This window comes from Rhinichthys klamathensis, unplaced genomic scaffold (assembly GCF_029890125.1).
Source record: "Rhinichthys klamathensis goyatoka isolate OS25496 unplaced genomic scaffold, OSU_Roscu_1.1 h1tg000111l_1, whole genome shotgun sequence".
Classification (NCBI taxonomy): Eukaryota; Metazoa; Chordata; class Actinopteri; order Cypriniformes; family Leuciscidae; genus Rhinichthys; species Rhinichthys klamathensis.
In genome coordinates, this window is record NW_026606649.1 from 5596433 (window position 1) to 5614916 (window position 18484).

Consider the following 18484-nt stretch of genomic DNA (forward strand, 5'->3'; position numbering starts at 1 on the left):
TTTTGAGGTTTGTTTTCCATTCATAAACTTAGTGATTTGCCACTGAAGTGTAAATAAGAATAAGAACGTCATAGGGTCAGTATGTACAGTTAATCTGTGTCCTGTCTTGGGGTTAATTATGCAATGAGTCCCACTAAGTCTGATGCTGATTGATGCTGGAGGGCGGTTGGAAGCGTGGATGATGGGATTTAGACCCTATTGAAGTCACTGAGGATCCTTGACACCCTCAAGAGAAGTAGCTATCAACTACTTCATTTAAAGCCTCTTAAGAGCTGTAGAACACATATCCTCCATCCCAGCTTAAGTGTAGTTTATATACTCTCTATTGATTATTTTCAACACAAAGTTTAATTGATTGTGGAAATAAAGCTCTATTCTACATTCCATATTCTATTCTATTCTATTCTATTATTCCATGATGTTCTATAGTGATGCACAATACCATATTGGCTATTGGACTTTTTTAATTTATTGTTATCGGACTAAATTGGGTATTTAGTTTGTGCGTGCTCATTTTCAGTTTACCTTAGCCATCATCTAGCACTCACTGGAAATAGATCTGTGAAAATACAAAAAAATCTAATAACGCTGTTAAATGTAATCTTTGGCCATTCTCAAAATTAATTTTTGTTTTTTGTTTTTGTCCTGCATAAATTAAAATGTTGTGATTCATTCATACATCCATTTTGTACATTTTAAACCAGTGGTTCTCAATCGTTTTGGCCCAAACAACACAATATTCAAAGGCCCTAAGATATTTCCTCTGGTATTTCTGTTGTAATTATGAAAGCTTAGCTTTCCTTTTTCTTATTTATTGACAGAAACTGGGAGTTTTAGTATGTTAATTTAATCAAACAATTTATTTTTGTGATTGTATAATAAAATTATACTTATGATTAAATAGTAAAAATAACAGTTATATTTGGGGAAAATTTATGATTTTTTGTGGTTTTTGCATTTTAATAAAGTTTTAATTTAAAATGTTTAATATAATTAAATATTTTACGTCATCCTGTTGCACCTTTGGAAGTGAGAACCATTTTCATTTTAATCTGATTTTAGTTTATAAGGTTTCATTGGTAATCTCTTTAGACAAAATAGTATAGAATTTTACTGATCATTATTGGCTAGTAAAATAATTATTAGATTGGTATTTCCCAGAAATTTATATTGGTGCATAATCTTTTGCTTCTGTTCCATGTTTTGTTCCACCATTTTCCTGTCATCTATTTTATTTCTGTTAACTGCACGTACAATTTGTTCTGTGCTTTATCATATATATATATATATATATATATATATATATATATATATATATATATATATATATATATATATATATGGATGGATGGATGGATGGATGGATAGATCGATCGATCCACTATGAAACAATGAGAACTTATGGTCAAGATTTCTAACTAACAATGACTATCTTCTTTGATCTAAGTGTGGTGAAAAAACACAGACCTCTGCAAATTGTGCACATCAGTAGAAACTCAGTGTGACATCAAAACCTGATGGACCGCAGATAGTGTTCATGCTAAAACCCTCTGGCTTCACTTTGTTTCTGCCTCTCTATATATATCTCTCTGAAAGAGAGACGCTCTCTTCTGAAAGAGAGACGCTCAAAACGGGAAGCAGTTTGTCGTACTCGACATGAACGGCCATAGTATATATATCTCTCATACATAAATGTTTCAAGCTAAAACGTCTAATGAAAGTACTTCACTACCAACTCTCTTTTTTTTTCTCCGTTCTGAGGCAAAACAGCAATGAAGCTTGTAGTTTCAGAAGCAATTGTCTTGTCATTGCCTTGCAGTGAACCAGACGTTTAAAGTAACCATATCATATAGCTTCCACTGTGTGAACCCATAATAACCTGGAAAGACATTTATGACCTGAAACAATCTTCACAGCTAGATACTCCATTAGTGTCCTCTTTGCCTGTGGCTCCAGCATCAGTCTGTGTTAACTTGCAGTTATATGAAGATAATGCTGAACTAAAGCCTATGAAACACTATTGTATTGTCCTCCATCACCTGTTGTCCACAGATGCCTGGCGGCTGAGAGCCTCCTACGATGTGGATGGCCTAAGGCCATGTGTCGTCCATCTTGGTAACCCTTCTTTCTATAGGCATTGTTCCCTGACCTTTAGCCTCTTCAGAGCTTCTTCAGCCCGATCATCAGTTCCACTATCCCCCCTTCTTCGGCTGAAACTCAGATGATGGGGGTTCTAAAATAGATATCTTGCTGAGAGTGATGTGACCTGGTCATTTAGCAACAGGTGATAAAATTAAGAGGCTACAGGATCTATTGCTTTCACCCACTGGAGATAGTTTCATTGTGAATAGGGGTTATGTGAAACAAACTACCATATTCTGTAAAACAGGTTGCATCACTTCTGGTTCAGGTCTTTTGTATGTGCTTAATGGGTTAGTTCACTCAAAAATGAAAATTCTTTCATTAATTACTCACCCTCATGTCGTTCCAAACCCGTATTTCTTTCGTTCATCTTCGGAACACAAATGAAGATCTTTTTGATGAAATCTGAGAGCTTTCTGTACTCTCCATTGACAGCTTCACAACTAGCACTTCGACGCTTCAAAAAGTTCATATCGTAAAACTAATACATATGAATCGAGTGATTTAGTGATTTAGCTCCAACGTACTGCGTTACACACAAGATTGAACCTCATTGGTTCTTGCAGAAGCTCAAACAACGTACTGCGTAACACACAAGATTCAACCTCATTGGTTCTTGCAGAAGCTCAAGATTACTGTGTAACATGAGAATGAACCTCATTGGTTCTTCAGGAAGCTCAAACGTGCTGCGTAACACACAGGAATGAACCACATTGGTTCTTGCATTGGTACTGCGTGACACACAAGATTGAACCTCATTGGTTCTTGCGTAAATGGTAAATGGACTGCATTTATATAGCGCTTTCACAGACCCAATGGCCACCAAAGCACTTTACATTTTGCCTCACATTCACCCATTCATACACCAATGGCGGTGTCAGCCATTCAAGGCGCCATCCAGCTCGTCGGGAGCAGCTGGGGTTAGGTGTCTTGCTCATGGACACCTCGACACTTGGCCAGGTGGAACCGGGGATTGAACCACCAACCTTCCGGTTTGTAGACAACCTACATTAACCTCATTGGTTCTTCAGGAAGCTCAAACGTACTGCGTAACACACAAGATTCAACCTCATTGGTTCTTGCAGAAGCTCAAGATTACTGTGTAACATGAGAATGAACCTCATTGGTTCTTCAGGAAGCTGAAACGTACTGCGTAACACAAGAATGAACCTCATTGGTTCTTCAGGAAGCTCAAACGTACTGCGTAACACGAGAATGAACCTCATTGGTTCTTGCAGAAGCTCAAACGTACTGTGTAACACGAAAATGAACCTCATTGGTTCTTGCAGAAACTCAAACGTACTGCGTCACACAAGAATGAACATCATTGGTTCTTGCAGAAGCGCAAACCTACTGCGTAGCACACGATTGAACCTCATTGGTTCTTGCAGAAGCTCAAACGTACTGCGTAACATGAGAATGAAGCTCATTGGTTCTTGCAGAAACTCAAACGTACTTCGTAACACGAGAATGAACCTCATTGGTTCTTGCAGAAGCTTAAACGTGCTGTGAAACACGAGAATGAACCTCATTGGTTCTTCAGGAAGCTCAAAAGTACTGCGTAACACACAAGAATGAACCTTATTGGTTCTTCAGGAAGCTCAAACGTACTGCGTAACACAAGAATGAACCTCATTGGTTCTTCAGGAAGCTCAAACGTACTGCGTAACACAAGAATGAACCTCATTGGTTCTTCAGGAAGCTCAAAAGTACTGCGTAACACAAGAATGAACCTTATTGGTTCTTCAGGAAGCTCAAACGTGCTGCGTAACACACAGAAATGAACCTCATTTGTTCTTGCAGAAGCTCAAACATACTGCGTAACACGAGAATGAACCTCATTGTTTCTTCAGGAAGCTCAAAAGTACTGCGTAACACAAGAATGAACCTCATTGGTTCTTGCAGAAGCTCAAACATACTGCGTAACACGAGAATGAACCTCATTGGTTCTTGCAGAAGCTCAAGCGTGCTGTGAAACATGAGAATGAACCTCATTGGTTCTTCAGGAAGCTCAAAAGTACTGCGTAACACACAAGAATGAACCTTATTGGTTCTTCAGGAAGCTCAAACGTACTGTGTAACACAACAATGAACCTCATTGGTTCTTCAGGAAGCTCAAACGTACTGCGTAACATGAGAATGAACCTCATTGGTTCTTCAGGAAGCTCAAAAGTACTGCGTAACACACAAGAATGAACCTTATTGGTTCTTCAGGAAGCTCAAAAGTACTGCGTAACACACAGGAATGAACCTCATTTTTTCTTCCAGAAGCTCAAACATACTGCGTAACACGAGAATGAACCTCATTGGTTCTTGCAGAAGCTCAAGCGTGCTGTGAAAAATGAGAATGAACCTCATTGGTTCTTCAGGAAGCTCAAAAGTACTGTGTAACACACAAGAATGAACCTTATTGGTTCTTCAGGAAGCTCAAACGTACTGCGTAACACAAGAATGAACCTCATTGGTTCTTCAGGAAGCTCAAAAGTACTGCGTAACACACAGGAATGAACCTCATTGGTTCTTGCAGAAGCTCAAACGTACTGTGTAACACGAGAATGAACCTCATTGGTTCTTGCAGAAGCTCAAACGTACTGTGTAACACGAAAATGAACCTCATTGTTTCTTCAGGAAGCTCAAACGTACTGCGTAACACGAGAATGAACCTCATTGGTTCTTCAGGAAGCTCAAAAGTACTGCGTAACACACAAGAATGAACCTTATTGGTTCTTCAGGAAGCTCAAAAGTACTGCGTAACACACAGGAATGAACCTCATTTTTTCTTCCAGAAGCTCAAACATACTGCGTAACACGAGAATGAACCTCATTGGTTCTTGCAGAAGCTCAAGCGTGCTGTGAAAAATGAGAATGAACCTCATTGGTTCTTCAGGAAGCTCAAAAGTACTGCGTAACACACAAGAATGAACCTTATTGGTTCTTCAGGAAGCTCAAACGTACTGCGTAACACAAGAATGAACCTCATTGGTTCTTCAGGAAGCTCAAACGTACTGCGTAACACAAGAATGAACCTCATTGGTTCTTCAGGAAGCTCAAAAGTACTGCGTAACACAAGAATGAACCTTATTGGTTCTTCAGGAAGCTCAAACGTGCTGCGTAACACACAGAAATGAACCTCATTTGTTCTTGCAGAAGCTCAAACATACTGCGTAACACGAGAATGAACCTCATTGTTTCTTCAGGAAGCTCAAAAGTACTGCGTAACACAAGAATGAACCTCATTGGTTCTTGCAGAAGCTCAAACATACTGCGTAACACGAGAATGAACCTCATTGGTTCTTGCAGAAGCTCAAGCGTGCTGTGAAACATGAGAATGAACCTCATTGGTTCTTCAGGAAGCTCAAAAGTACTGCGTAACACACAAGAATGAACCTTATTGGTTCTTCAGGAAGCTCAAACGTACTGTGTAACACAACAATGAACCTCATTGGTTCTTCAGGAAGCTCAAACGTACTGCGTAACATGAGAATGAACCTCATTGGTTCTTCAGGAAGCTCAAAAGTACTGCGTAACACACAAGAATGAACCTTATTGGTTCTTCAGGAAGCTCAAAAGTACTGCGTAACACACAAGAATGAACCTTATTGGTTCTTCAGGAAGCTCAAAAGTACTGCATAACACACAAGAATGAACCTTATTGGTTCTTCAGGAAGCTCAAACGTACTGCGTAACACGAGAATGAACCTCATTGTTTCTTCAGGAAGCTCAAACGTACTGCGTAACACGAGAATGAACCTCATTGGTTCTTCAGGAAGCTCAAAAGTACTGCGTAACACACAAGAATGAACCTTATTGGTTCTTCAGGAAGCTCAAAAGTACTGCGTAACACACAGGAATGAACCTCATTTTTTCTTCCAGAAGCTCAAACATACTGCGTAACACGAGAATGAACCTCATTGGTTCTTGCAGAAGCTCAAGCGTGCTGTGAAAAATGAGAATGAACCTCATTGGTTCTTCAGGAAGCTCAAAAGTACTGCGTAACACACAAGAATGAACCTTATTGGTTCTTCAGGAAGCTCAAACGTACTGCGTAACACAAGAATGAACCTCATTGGTTCTTCAGGAAGCTCAAACGTACTGCGTAACACAAGAATGAACCTCATTGGTTCTTCAGGAAGCTCAAAAGTACTGCGTAACACAAGAATGAACCTTATTGGTTCTTCAGGAAGCTCAAACGTGCTGCGTAACACACAGAAATGAACCTCATTTGTTCTTGCAGAAGCTCAAACATACTGCGTAACACGAGAATGAACCTCATTGTTTCTTCAGGAAGCTCAAAAGTACTGCGTAACACAAGAATGAACCTCATTGGTTCTTGCAGAAGCTCAAACATACTGCGTAACACGAGAATGAACCTCATTGGTTCTTGCAGAAGCTCAAGCGTGCTGTGAAACATGAGAATGAACCTCATTGGTTCTTCAGGAAGCTCAAAAGTACTGCGTAACACACAAGAATGAACCTTATTGGTTCTTCAGGAAGCTCAAACGTACTGTGTAACACAACAATGAACCTCATTGGTTCTTCAGGAAGCTCAAACGTACTGCGTAACATGAGAATGAACCTCATTGGTTCTTCAGGAAGCTCAAAAGTACTGCGTAACACACAAGAATGAACCTTATTGGTTCTTCAGGAAGCTCAAAAGTACTGCGTAACACACAGGAATGAACCTCATTTTTTCTTCCAGAAGCTCAAACATACTGCGTAACACGAGAATGAACCTCATTGGTTCTTGCAGAAGCTCAAGCGTGCTGTGAAAAATGAGAATGAACCTCATTGGTTCTTCAGGAAGCTCAAAAGTACTGTGTAACACACAAGAATGAACCTTATTGGTTCTTCAGGAAGCTCAAACGTACTGCGTAACACAAGAATGAACCTCATTGGTTCTTCAGGAAGCTCAAAAGTACTGCGTAACACACAGGAATGAACCTCATTGGTTCTTGCAGAAGCTCAAACGTACTGTGTAACACGAGAATGAACCTCATTGGTTCTTGCAGAAGCTCAAACGTACTGTGTAACACGAAAATGAACCTCATTGGTTCTTCAGGAAGCTCAAACATACTGCGTAACACAAGAATGAACATCATTGGTTCTTGCAGAAGCGCAAACCTACTGCGTAGCACAAGATTGAACCTCATTGGTTCTTGCAGAAGCTCAAACGTACTGCGTAACACGAGAATGAAGCTCATTGGTTCTTGCAGAAACTAAAGCGTACTTCGTAACACGAGAATGAACCTCATTGGTTCTTGCAGAAGCTCAAACGTGCTGTGAAACATGAGAATGAACCTCATTGGTTCTTCAGGAAGCTCAAACGTGCTGTGAAACACACAAGAATGAACCTTATTGGTTCTTCAGGAAGCTCAAACGTACTGCGTAACACAAGAATGAACCTCATTGGTTCTTCAGGAAGCTCAAACGGACTGCGTAACACAAGAATGAACCTCATTGGTTCTTCAGGAAGCTCAAACGGACTGCGTAACACAAGAATGAACCTTATTGGTTCTTGCAGAAGCTCAAACATACTGCGTAACACGAGAATGAACCTCATTGGTTCTTGCAGAAGCTCAAGCGTGCTGTGAAACATGAGAATGAACCTCATTGGTTCTTCAGGAAGCTCAAAAGTACTGTGTAACACACAAGAATGAACCTTATTGGTTCTTCAGGAAGCTCAAACGTACTGCGTAACACGAGAATGAACCTCATTGTTTCTTCAGGAAGCTCAAACGTACTGCGTAACACGAGAATGAACCTCATTGGTTCTTCAGGAAGCTCAAAAGTACTGCGTAACACACAAGAATGAACCTTATTGGTTCTTCAGGAAGCTCAAAAGTACTGCGTAACACACAGGAATGAACCTCATTTTTTCTTCCAGAAGCTCAAACATATTGCGTAACACGAGAATGAACCTCATTGGTTCTTGCAGAAGCTCAAGCGTGCTGTGAAAAATGAGAATGAACCTCATTGGTTCTTCAGGAAGCTCAAAAGTACTGCGTAACACACAAGAATGAACCTTATTGGTTCTTCAGGAAGCTCAAACGTACTGCGTAACACAAGAATGAACCTCATTGGTTCTTCAGGAAGCTCAAAAGTACTGCGTAACACAGGAATGAACCTCATTGGTTCTTGCAGAAGCTCAAACGTACTGTGTAACACGAAAATGAACCTCATTGGTTCTTCAGGAAGCTCAAACATACTGCGTAACACAAGAATGAACATCATTGGTTCTTGCAGAAGCGCAAACCTACTGCGTAGCACAAGATTGAACCTCATTGGTTCTTGCAGAAGCTCAAACGTACTGCGTAACACGAGAATGAAGCTCATTGGTTCTTGCAGAAACTCAAACGTACTTCGTAACACGAGAATGAACCTCATTGGTTCTTGCAGAATCTCAAACGTGCTGTGAAACATGAGAATGAACCTCATTGGTTCTTCAGGAAGCTCAAACGTGCTGTGAAACACACAAGAATGAACCTTATTGGTTCTTCAGGAAGCTCAAACGTACTGCGTAACACAAGAATGAACCTCATTGGTTCTTCAGGAAGCTCAAACGTACTGCGTAACACAAGAATTAACCTCATTGGTTCTTCAGGTAACTCAAAAGTACTGCGTAACACAAGAATGAACCTTATTGGTTCTTGCAGAAGCTCAAACATACTGCGTAACACGAGAATGAACCTCATTGGTTCTTGCAGAAGCTCAAGCGTGCTGTGAAACATGAGAATGAACCTCATTGGTTCTTCAGGAAGCTCAAAAGTACTGCGTAACACACAAGAATGAACCTTATTGGTTCTTCAGGAAGCTCAAAAGTACTGCGTAACACGAGAATGAACCTCATTGTTTCTTCAGGAAGCTCAAACGACTGCGTAACACGAGAATGAACCTCATTGGTTCTTCAGGAAGCTCAAACGTACTGCGTAACACGAGAATGAACCTCATTGTTTCTTCAGGAAGCTCAAACGTTCTGCGTAACACGAGAATGAACCTCATTGGTTCTTCAGGAAGCTCAAAAGTACTGCGTAACACATAGGAATGAACCTAATTTTTTCTTCCAGAAGCTCAAACATACTGCGTAACACGAGAATGAACCTCATTGGTTCTTGCAGAAGCTCAAGCGTGCTGTGAAAAATGAGAATGAACCTCATTGGTTCTTCAGGAAGCTCAAAAGTACTGCGTAACACACAAGAATGAACCTTATTGGTTCTTCAGGAAGCTCAAACGTACTGCGTAACACAAGAATGAACCTCATTGGTTCTTCAGGAAGCTCAAACGTACTGCGTAACACGAGAATGAACCTCATTGGTTCTTCAGGAAGCTCAAAAGTACTGCGTAACACAAGAATGAACCTTATTGGTTCTTCAGGAAGCTCAAACGTGCTGCGTAACACACATAAATGAACCTCATTTGTTCTTGCAGAAGCTCAAACATACTGCGTAACACGAGAATGAACCTCATTGTTTTCTTCAGGAAGCTCAAAAGTACTGCGTAACACAAGAATGAACCTCATTGGTTCTTGCAGAAGCTCAAACATACTGCGTAACACGAGAATGAACCTCATTGGTTCTTGCAGAAGCTCAAGCGTGCTGTGAAACATGAGAATGAACCTCATTGGTTCTTCAGGAAGCTCAAAAGTACTGCGTAACACACAAGAATGAACATTATTGGTTCTTCAGGAAGCTCAAACGTACTGCGTAAAACAAGAATGAACCTCATTGGTTCTTCAGGAAGCTCAAACGTACTGGGTAACACGAGAATGAACCTCATTGGTTCTTCAGGAAGCTCAAAAGTACTGCGTAACACACAAGAATGAACCTTATTGGTTCTTCAGGAAGCTCAAAAGTACTGCGTAACACACAGGAATGAACCTCATTTTTTCTTCCAGAAGCTCAAACATACTGCGTAACACGAGAATGAACCTCATTGGTTCTTGCAGAAGCTCAAGCGTGCTGTGAAAAATGAGAATGAACCTCATTGGTTCTTCAGGAAGCTCAAAAGTACTGCGTAACACACAAGAATGAACCTTATTGGTTCTTCAGGAAGCTCAAACGTACTGCGTAACACAAGAATGAACCTCATTGGTTCTTCAGGAAGCTCAAAAGTACTGCGTAACACACAGGAATGAACCTCATTGGTTCTTGCAGAAGCTCAAACGTACTGTGTAACACGAGAATGATCCTCATTGGTTCTTGCAGAAGCTCAAACGTACTGTGTAACACGAAAATGAACCTCATTGGTTCTTCAGGAAGCTCAAACATACTGCGTAACACAAGAATGAACATCATTGGTTCTTGCAGAAGCGCAAACCTACTGCGTAGCACAAGATTGAACCTCATTGGTTCTTGCAGAAGCTCAAACGTACTGCGTAACACGAGAATGAAGCTCATTGGTTCTTGCAGAAACTAAAACGTACTTCGTAACACGAGAATGAACCTCATTGGTTCTTGCAGAAGCTCAAACGTGCTGTGAAACATGAGAATGAACCTCATTGGTTCTTCAGGAAGCTCAAACGTGCTGTGAAACACACAAGAATGAACCTTATTGGTTCTTCAGGAAGCTCAAACGTACTGCGTAACACAAGAATGAACCTCATTGGTTCTTCAGGAAGCTCAAACGTACTGCGTAACACAAGAATGAACCTCATTGGTTCTTCAGGAAGCTCAAAAGTACTGCGTAACACAAGAATGAACCTTATTGGTTCTTGCAGAAGCTCAAACATACTGCGTAACACGAGAATGAACCTCATTGGTTCTTGCAGAAGCTCAAGCGTGCTGTGAAACATGAGAATGAACCTCATTGGTTCTTCAGGAAGCTCAAAAGTACTGCGTAACACACAAGAATGAACCTTATTGGTTCTTCAGGAAGCTCAAACGTACTGCGTAACACAAGAATGAACCTCATTGTTTCTTCAGGAAGCTCAAACGTACTGCGTAACACGAGAATGAACCTCATTGTTTCTTCAGGAAGCTCAAAAGTACTGCGTAACACACAAGAATGAACCTTATTGGTTCTTCAGGAAGCTCAAAAGTACTGCGTAACACACAGGAATGAACCTCATTTTTTCTTCCAGAAGCTCAAACATACTGCGTAACACGAGAATGAACCTCATTGGTTCTTGCAGAAGCTCAAGCGTGCTGTGAAAAATGAGAATGAACCTCATTGGTTCTTCAGGAAGCTCAAAAGTACTGCGTAACACACAAGAATGAACCTTATTGGTTCTTCAGGAAGCTCAAACGTACTGCGTAACACAAGAATGAACCTCATTGGTTCTTCAGGAAGCTCAAAAGTACTGCGTAACACAGGAATGAACCTCATTGGTTCTTGCAGAAGCTCAAACGTACTGCGTAACACGAAAATGAACCTCATTGGTTCTTCAGGAAGCTCAAACATACTGCGTAACACAAGAATGAACATCATTGGTTCTTGCAGAAGCGCAAACCTACTGCGTAGCACAAGATTGAACCTCATTGGTTCTTGCAGAAGCTCAAACGTACTGCGTAACACGAGAATGAAGCTCATTGGTTCTTGCAGAAACTCAAACGTACTTCGTAACACGAGAATGAACCTCATTGGTTCTTGCAGAATCTCAAACGTGCTGTGAAACATGAGAATGAACCTCATTGGTTCTTCAGGAAGCTCAAACGTACTGCGTAACACAAGAATTAACCTCATTGGTTCTTCAGGAAGCTCAAAAGTACTGCGTAACACAAGAATGAACCTTATTGGTTCTTGCAGAAGCTCAAACATACTGCGTAACACGAGAATGAACCTCATCGGTTCTTGCAGAAGCTCAAGCGTGCTGTGAAACATGAGAATGAACCTCATTGGTTCTTCAGGAAGCTCAAAAGTACTGCGTAACACACAAGAATGAACCTTATTGGTTCTTCAGGAAGCTCAAACGTACTGCGTAACACGAGAATGAACCTCATTGTTTCTTCAGGAAGCTCAAACGTACTGCGTAACACGAGAATGAACCTCATTGGTTCTTCAGGAAGCTCAAAAGTACTGCGTAACACACAGGAATGAACCTCATTGGTTCTTGCAGAAGCTCAAACGTACTGTGTAACACGAGAATGAACCTCATTGGTTCTTCAGGAAGCTCAAACATACTGCGTAACACAAGAATGAACATCATTGGTTCTTGCAGAAGCGCAAACCTACTGCGTAGCACAAGATTGAACCTCATTGGTTCTTGCAGAAGCTCAAACGTACTGCGTAACACGAGAATGAAGCTCATTGGTTCTTGCAGAAACTCAAACGTACTTCGTAACACGAGAATGAACCTCATTGGTTCTTGCAGAAGCTCAAACGTGCTGTGAAACATGAGAATGAACCTCATTGGTTCTTCAGGAAGCTCAAACGTGCTGTGAAACACACAAGAATGAACCTTATTGGTTCTTCAGGAAGCTCAAACGTACTGCGTAACACAAGAATGAACCTCATTGGTTCTTCAGGAAGCTCAAACGTACTGCGTAACACAAGAATGAACCTCATTGGTTCTTCAGGAAGCTCAAAAGTACTGCGTAACACAAGAATGAACCTTATTGGTTCTTCAGGAAGCTCAAACGTACTGCGTAACACGAGAATGAACCTCATTGGTTCTTCAGGAAGCTCAAAAGTACTGCGTAACACACAAGAATGAACCTCATTGGTTCTTGCAGAAGCTCAAACATACTGCGTAACACGAGAATGAACCTCATTGGTTCTTGCAGAAGCTCAAGCGTGCTGCGTAACACGAGAATGAACCTCATTGGTTCTTCAGGAAGCTCAAAAGTACTGCGTAACACACAGGAATGAACCTCATTGGTTCTTGCAGAAGCTCAAACATACTGCGTAACACGAGAATGAACCTCATTGGTTCTTGCAGAAGCTCAAGCGTGCTGCGTAACACGAGAATGAACCTCATTGGTTCTTCAGGAAGCTCAAACGTACTGCGTAACACACAAGAATGAACCTTATTGGTTCTTCAGGAAGCTCAAACGTACTGCGTAACACGAGAATGAACCTCATTGGTTCTTGCAGAAGCTCAAGCGTGCTGTGAAACATGAGAATGAACCTCATTGGTTCTTCAGGAAGCTCAAAAGTACTGCGTAACACACAAGAATAAACCTTATTGGTTCTTCAGGAAGCTCAAACGTACTGCGTAACACAAGAATGAACCTCATTGGTTCTTCAGGAAGCTCAAACGTACTGGGTAACACGAGAATGAACCTCATTGGTTCTTCAGGAAGCTCAAAAGTACTGCGTAACACACAAGAATGAGCCTTATTGGTTCTTCAGGAAGCTCAAAAGTACTGCGTAACACACAGGAATGAACTTCATTTTTTCTTCCAGAAGCTCAAACATACTGCGTAACACGAGAATGAACCTCATTGGTTCTTGCAGAAGCTCAAGCGTGCTGTGAAAAATGAGAATGAACCTCATTGGTTCTTCAGGAAGCTCAAAAGTACTGCGTAACACACAAGAATGAACCTTATTGGTTCTTCAGGAAGCTCGAACGTACTGCGTAACACAAGAATGAACCTCATTGGTTCTTCAGGAAGCTCAAAAGTACTGCGTAACACACAGGAATGAACCTCATTGGTTCTTGCAGAAGCTCAAACGTACTGTGTAACACGAGAAGGAACCTCATTGGTTCTTGCAGAAGCTCAAACGTACTGTGTAACACGAAAATGAACCTCATTGGTTCTTCAGGAAGCTCAAAAATACTGCGTAACACAAGAATGAACATCATTGGTTCTTGCAGAAGCGCAAACCTACTGCGTAGCACAAGATTGAACCTCATTGGTTCTTGCAGAAGCTCAAACGTACTGCGTAACACGAGAATGAAGCTCATTGGTTCTTGCAGAAACTAAAACGTACTTCGTAACACGAGAATGAACCTCATTGGTTCTTGCAGAAGCTCAAACGTGCTGTGAAACATGAGAATGAACCTCATTGGTTCTTCAGGAAGCTCAAACGTGCTGTGAAACACACAAGAATGAACCTTATTGGTTCTTCAGGAAGCTCAAACGTACTGCGTAACACAAGAATGAACCTCATTGGTTCTTCAGGAAGCTCAAACGTACTGCGTAACACAAGAATGAACCTCATTGGTTCTTCAGGAAGCTCAAAAGTACTGCGTAACACAAGAATAAACCTTATTGGTTCTTGCAGAAGCTCAAACATACTGCGTAACACGAGAATGAACCTCATTGGTTCTTGCAGAAGCTCAAGCGTGCTGTGAAACATGAGAATGAACCTCATTGGTTCTTCAGGAAGCTCAAAAGTACTGCATAACACACAAGAATGAACCTTATTGGTTCTTCAGGAAGCTCAAACGTACTGCGTAACACGAGAATGAACCTCATTGTTTCTTCAGGAAGCTCAAACGTACTGCGTAACACGAGAATGAACCTCATTGGTTCTTCAGGAAGCTCAAAAGTACTGCGTAACACACAAGAATGAACCTTATTGGTTCTTCAGGAAGCTCAAAAGTACTGCGTAACACACAGGAATGAACCTCATTTTTTCTTCCAGAAGCTCAAACATACTGCGTAACACGAGAATGAACCTCATTGGTTCTTGCAGAAGCTCAAGCGTGCTGTGAAAAATGAGAATGAACCTCATTGGTTCTTCAGGAAGCTCAAAAGTACTGCGTAACACACAAGAATGAACCTTATTGGTTCTTCAGGAAGCTCAAACGTACTGCGTAACACAAGAATGAACCTCATTGGTTCTTCAGGAAGCTCAAAAGTACTGCGTAACACAGGAATGAACCTCATTGGTTCTTGCAGAAGCTCAAACGTACTGCGTAACACGAAAATGAACCTCATTGGTTCTTCAGGAAGCTCAAACATACTGCGTAACACAAGAATGAACATCATTGGTTCTTGCAGAAGCGCAAACCTACTGCGTAGCACAAGATTGAACCTCATTGGTTCTTGCAGAAGCTCAAACGTACTGCGTAACACGAGAATGAAGCTCATTGGTTCTTGCAGAAACTCAAACGTACTTCGTAACACGAGAATGAACCTCATTGGTTCTTGCAGAATCTCAAACGTGCTGTGAAACATGAGAATGAACCTCATTGGTTCTTCAGGAAGCTCAAACGTACTGCGTAACACAAGAATGAACCTCATTGGTTCTTCAGGAAGCTCAAACGTACTGCGTAACACAAGAATTAACCTCATTGGTTCTTCAGGAAGCTCAAAGGTACTGCGTAACACAAGAATGAACCTTATTGGTTCTTGCAGAAGCTCAAACATACTGCGTAACACGAGAATGAACCTCATCGGTTCTTGCAGAAGCTCAAGCGTGCTGTGAAACATGAGAATGAACCTCATTGGTTCTTCAGGAAGCTCAAAAGTACTGCGTAACACACAAGAATGAACCTTATTGGTTCTTCAGGAAGCTCAAACGTACTGCGTAACACGAGAATGAACCTCATTGTTTCTTCAGGAAGCTCAAACGTACTGCATAACATGATAATGAACCTCATTGGTTCTTCAGGAAGCTCAAACGTGCTGCGTAACACACAAGAATGAACCTCATTGGTTCTTCAGGAAGCTCAAACATACTGCGTAACACGAGAATGAACCTCATTGGTTCTTCAGGAAGCTCAAACATACTGCGTAACACAAGAATGAACATCATTGGTTCTTGCAGAAGCTCAAACGTACTGCGTAACACGAGAATGAAGCTCATTGGTTCTTGCAGAAACTCAAACGTACTTCGTAACACGAGAATGAACCTCATTGGTTCTTGCAGAAGCTCAAACGTGCTGTGAAACACACAAGAATGAACCTTATTGGTTCTTCAGGAAGCTCAAACGTACTGCGTAACACAAGAATGAACCTCATTGGTTCTTCAGGAAGCTCAAACGTACTGCGTAACACAAGAATGAACCTCATTGGTTCTTGCAGAAGCTCAAACGTACTGTGTAACACGAGAATGAACCTCATTGGTTCTTGCAGAAGCTCAAACGTACTATGTAACACGAAAATGAACCTCATTGGTTCTTCAGGAAGCTCAAACATACTGCGTAACACAAGAATGAACATCATTGGTTCTTGCAGAAGCGCAAACCTACTGCGTAGCACAAGATTGAACCTCATTGGTTCTTGCAGAAGCTCAAACGTACTGCGTAACACGAGAATGAAGCTCATTGGTTCTTGCAGAAACTCAAACGTACTTCGTAACACGAGAATGAACCTCATTGGTTCTTGCAGAAGCTCAAACGTGCTGTGAAACATGAGAATGAACCTCATTGGTTCTTCAGGAAGCTCAAACGTGCTGTGAAACACACAAGAATGAACCTTATTGGTTCTTCAGGAAGCTCAAACATACTGCGTAACACAAGAATGAACCTCATTGGTTCTTCAGGAAGCTCAAACGTACTGCGTAACACAAGAATGAACCTCATTGGTTCTTCAGGAAGCTCAAAAGTACTGCGTAACACAAGAATGAACCTTATTGGTTCTTCAGGAAGCTCAAACGTACTGCGTAACACGAGAATGAACCTCATTGGTTCTTCAGGAAGCTCAAAAGTACTGCGTAACACACAAGAATGAACCTCATTGGTTCTTGCAGAAGCTCAAACATACTGCGTAACACGAGAATGAACCTCATTGGTTCTTGCAGAAGCTCAAGCATGCTGCGTAACACGAGAATGAACCTCATTGGTTCTTCAGGAAGCTCAAACGTACTGCGTAACACACAAGAATGAACCTTATTGGTTCTTCAGGAAGCTCAAACGTACTGCGTAACACGAGAATGAACCTCATTGGTTCTTCAGGAAGCTCAAACGTACTGCGTAACACGAGAATGAACCTCATTGGTTCTTCAGGAAGCTCAAAAGTACTGCGTAACACACAGGAATGAACCTCATTGGTTCTTGCAGATGCTCAAACATACTGCGTAACACGAGAATGAACCTCATTGGTTCTTGCAGAAGCTCAAGCGTGCTGCGTAACACGAGAATGAACCTCATTGGTTCTTCAGGAAGCTCAAACGTACTGCGTAACACACAAGAATGAACCTTATTGGTTCTTCAGGAAGCTCAAACGTACTGCGTAACACGAGAATGAACCTCATTGGTTCTTCAGGAAGCTCAAACGTACTGCGTAACACGAGAATGAACCTCATTGGTTCTTCAGGAAGCTCAAAAGTACTGCGTAACACACAGGAATGAACCTCATTGGTTCTTGCAGAAGCTCAAGCGTGCTGCGTAACACGAGAATGAACCTCATTGGTTCTTCAGGAAGCTCAAACGTACTGCGTAACACACAAGAATGAACCTTATTGGTTCTTCAGGAAGCTCAAACGTACTGCGTAACACAAGAATGAACCTCATTGGTTCTTCAGGAAGCTCAAACGTACTGCGTAACACGAGAATGAACCTCATTGGTTCTTCAGGAAGCTCAAAAGTACTGCGTAACACACAGGAATGAACCTCATTGGTTCTTGCAGAAGCTCAAACGTACTGTGTAACACGAGAATGAACCTCATTGGTTCTTGCAGAAGCTCAAACGTACTGTGTAACACGAAAATGAACCTCATTGGTTCTTCAGGAAGCTCAAACATACTGCGTAACACAAGAATCAGTAGCGGTTTTAGGCACGGGCGAACCGGGCAGTCACCCGGGGCGGCATTTTTTCATGTCACATGGGGGGCGGCATGAGCAGTTAAAAAAAATCCTCTGCGCCGCGAAGGTTTTCTATTTTCTATCATTTCAATTCAATTATTGGCAATGGCGCCCCTGCTTGCTGAGAAGGTGCCGTGCACAGAAGCTATGCATAGGGGGTCTCCAGATTGGAGGTAGCTCACCAAGTTCACATATTGCGTCTTTTGCGCGCTCGAGGTCGTTATTTCAAATGTAGGCGCACGGGAAGCGCGCTCATAATTGAAGCGACGCGCTCATTTTTTCCAGGAGCAGCGAGATGAACATTTTTAATCTTTTCAGTATGGGGGTGCACCCAAACACGTGGGTGTTTTTCTCTTCTCCGTAAATAAATCTTTTAGCAGAGCTACAGCAAGCGTTTTTCTGTGGTGGAAATCCATTAGCTACTAAAACTTCTTTGTCGTTGTGGAGAGCGCAGTGCATGTTTGTATAGCAACGACAGCCATGGGAAAATCGGACCGAATTTTACTATTAATAATAAAAAAATAAGCTACTGTGCATTATAAATGTCAGGAATTTATCTTTATTGACCCATTCTTTTTATAAAGATGATTTAAAGGGGCTCGAAGGGGGTCTCGCCCAGGGTGTAATTCAATGTAGAACCGCCACTGACAAGAATGAACATCATTGGTTCTTGCAGAAGCGCAAACCTACTGCGTAGCACAAGATTGAACT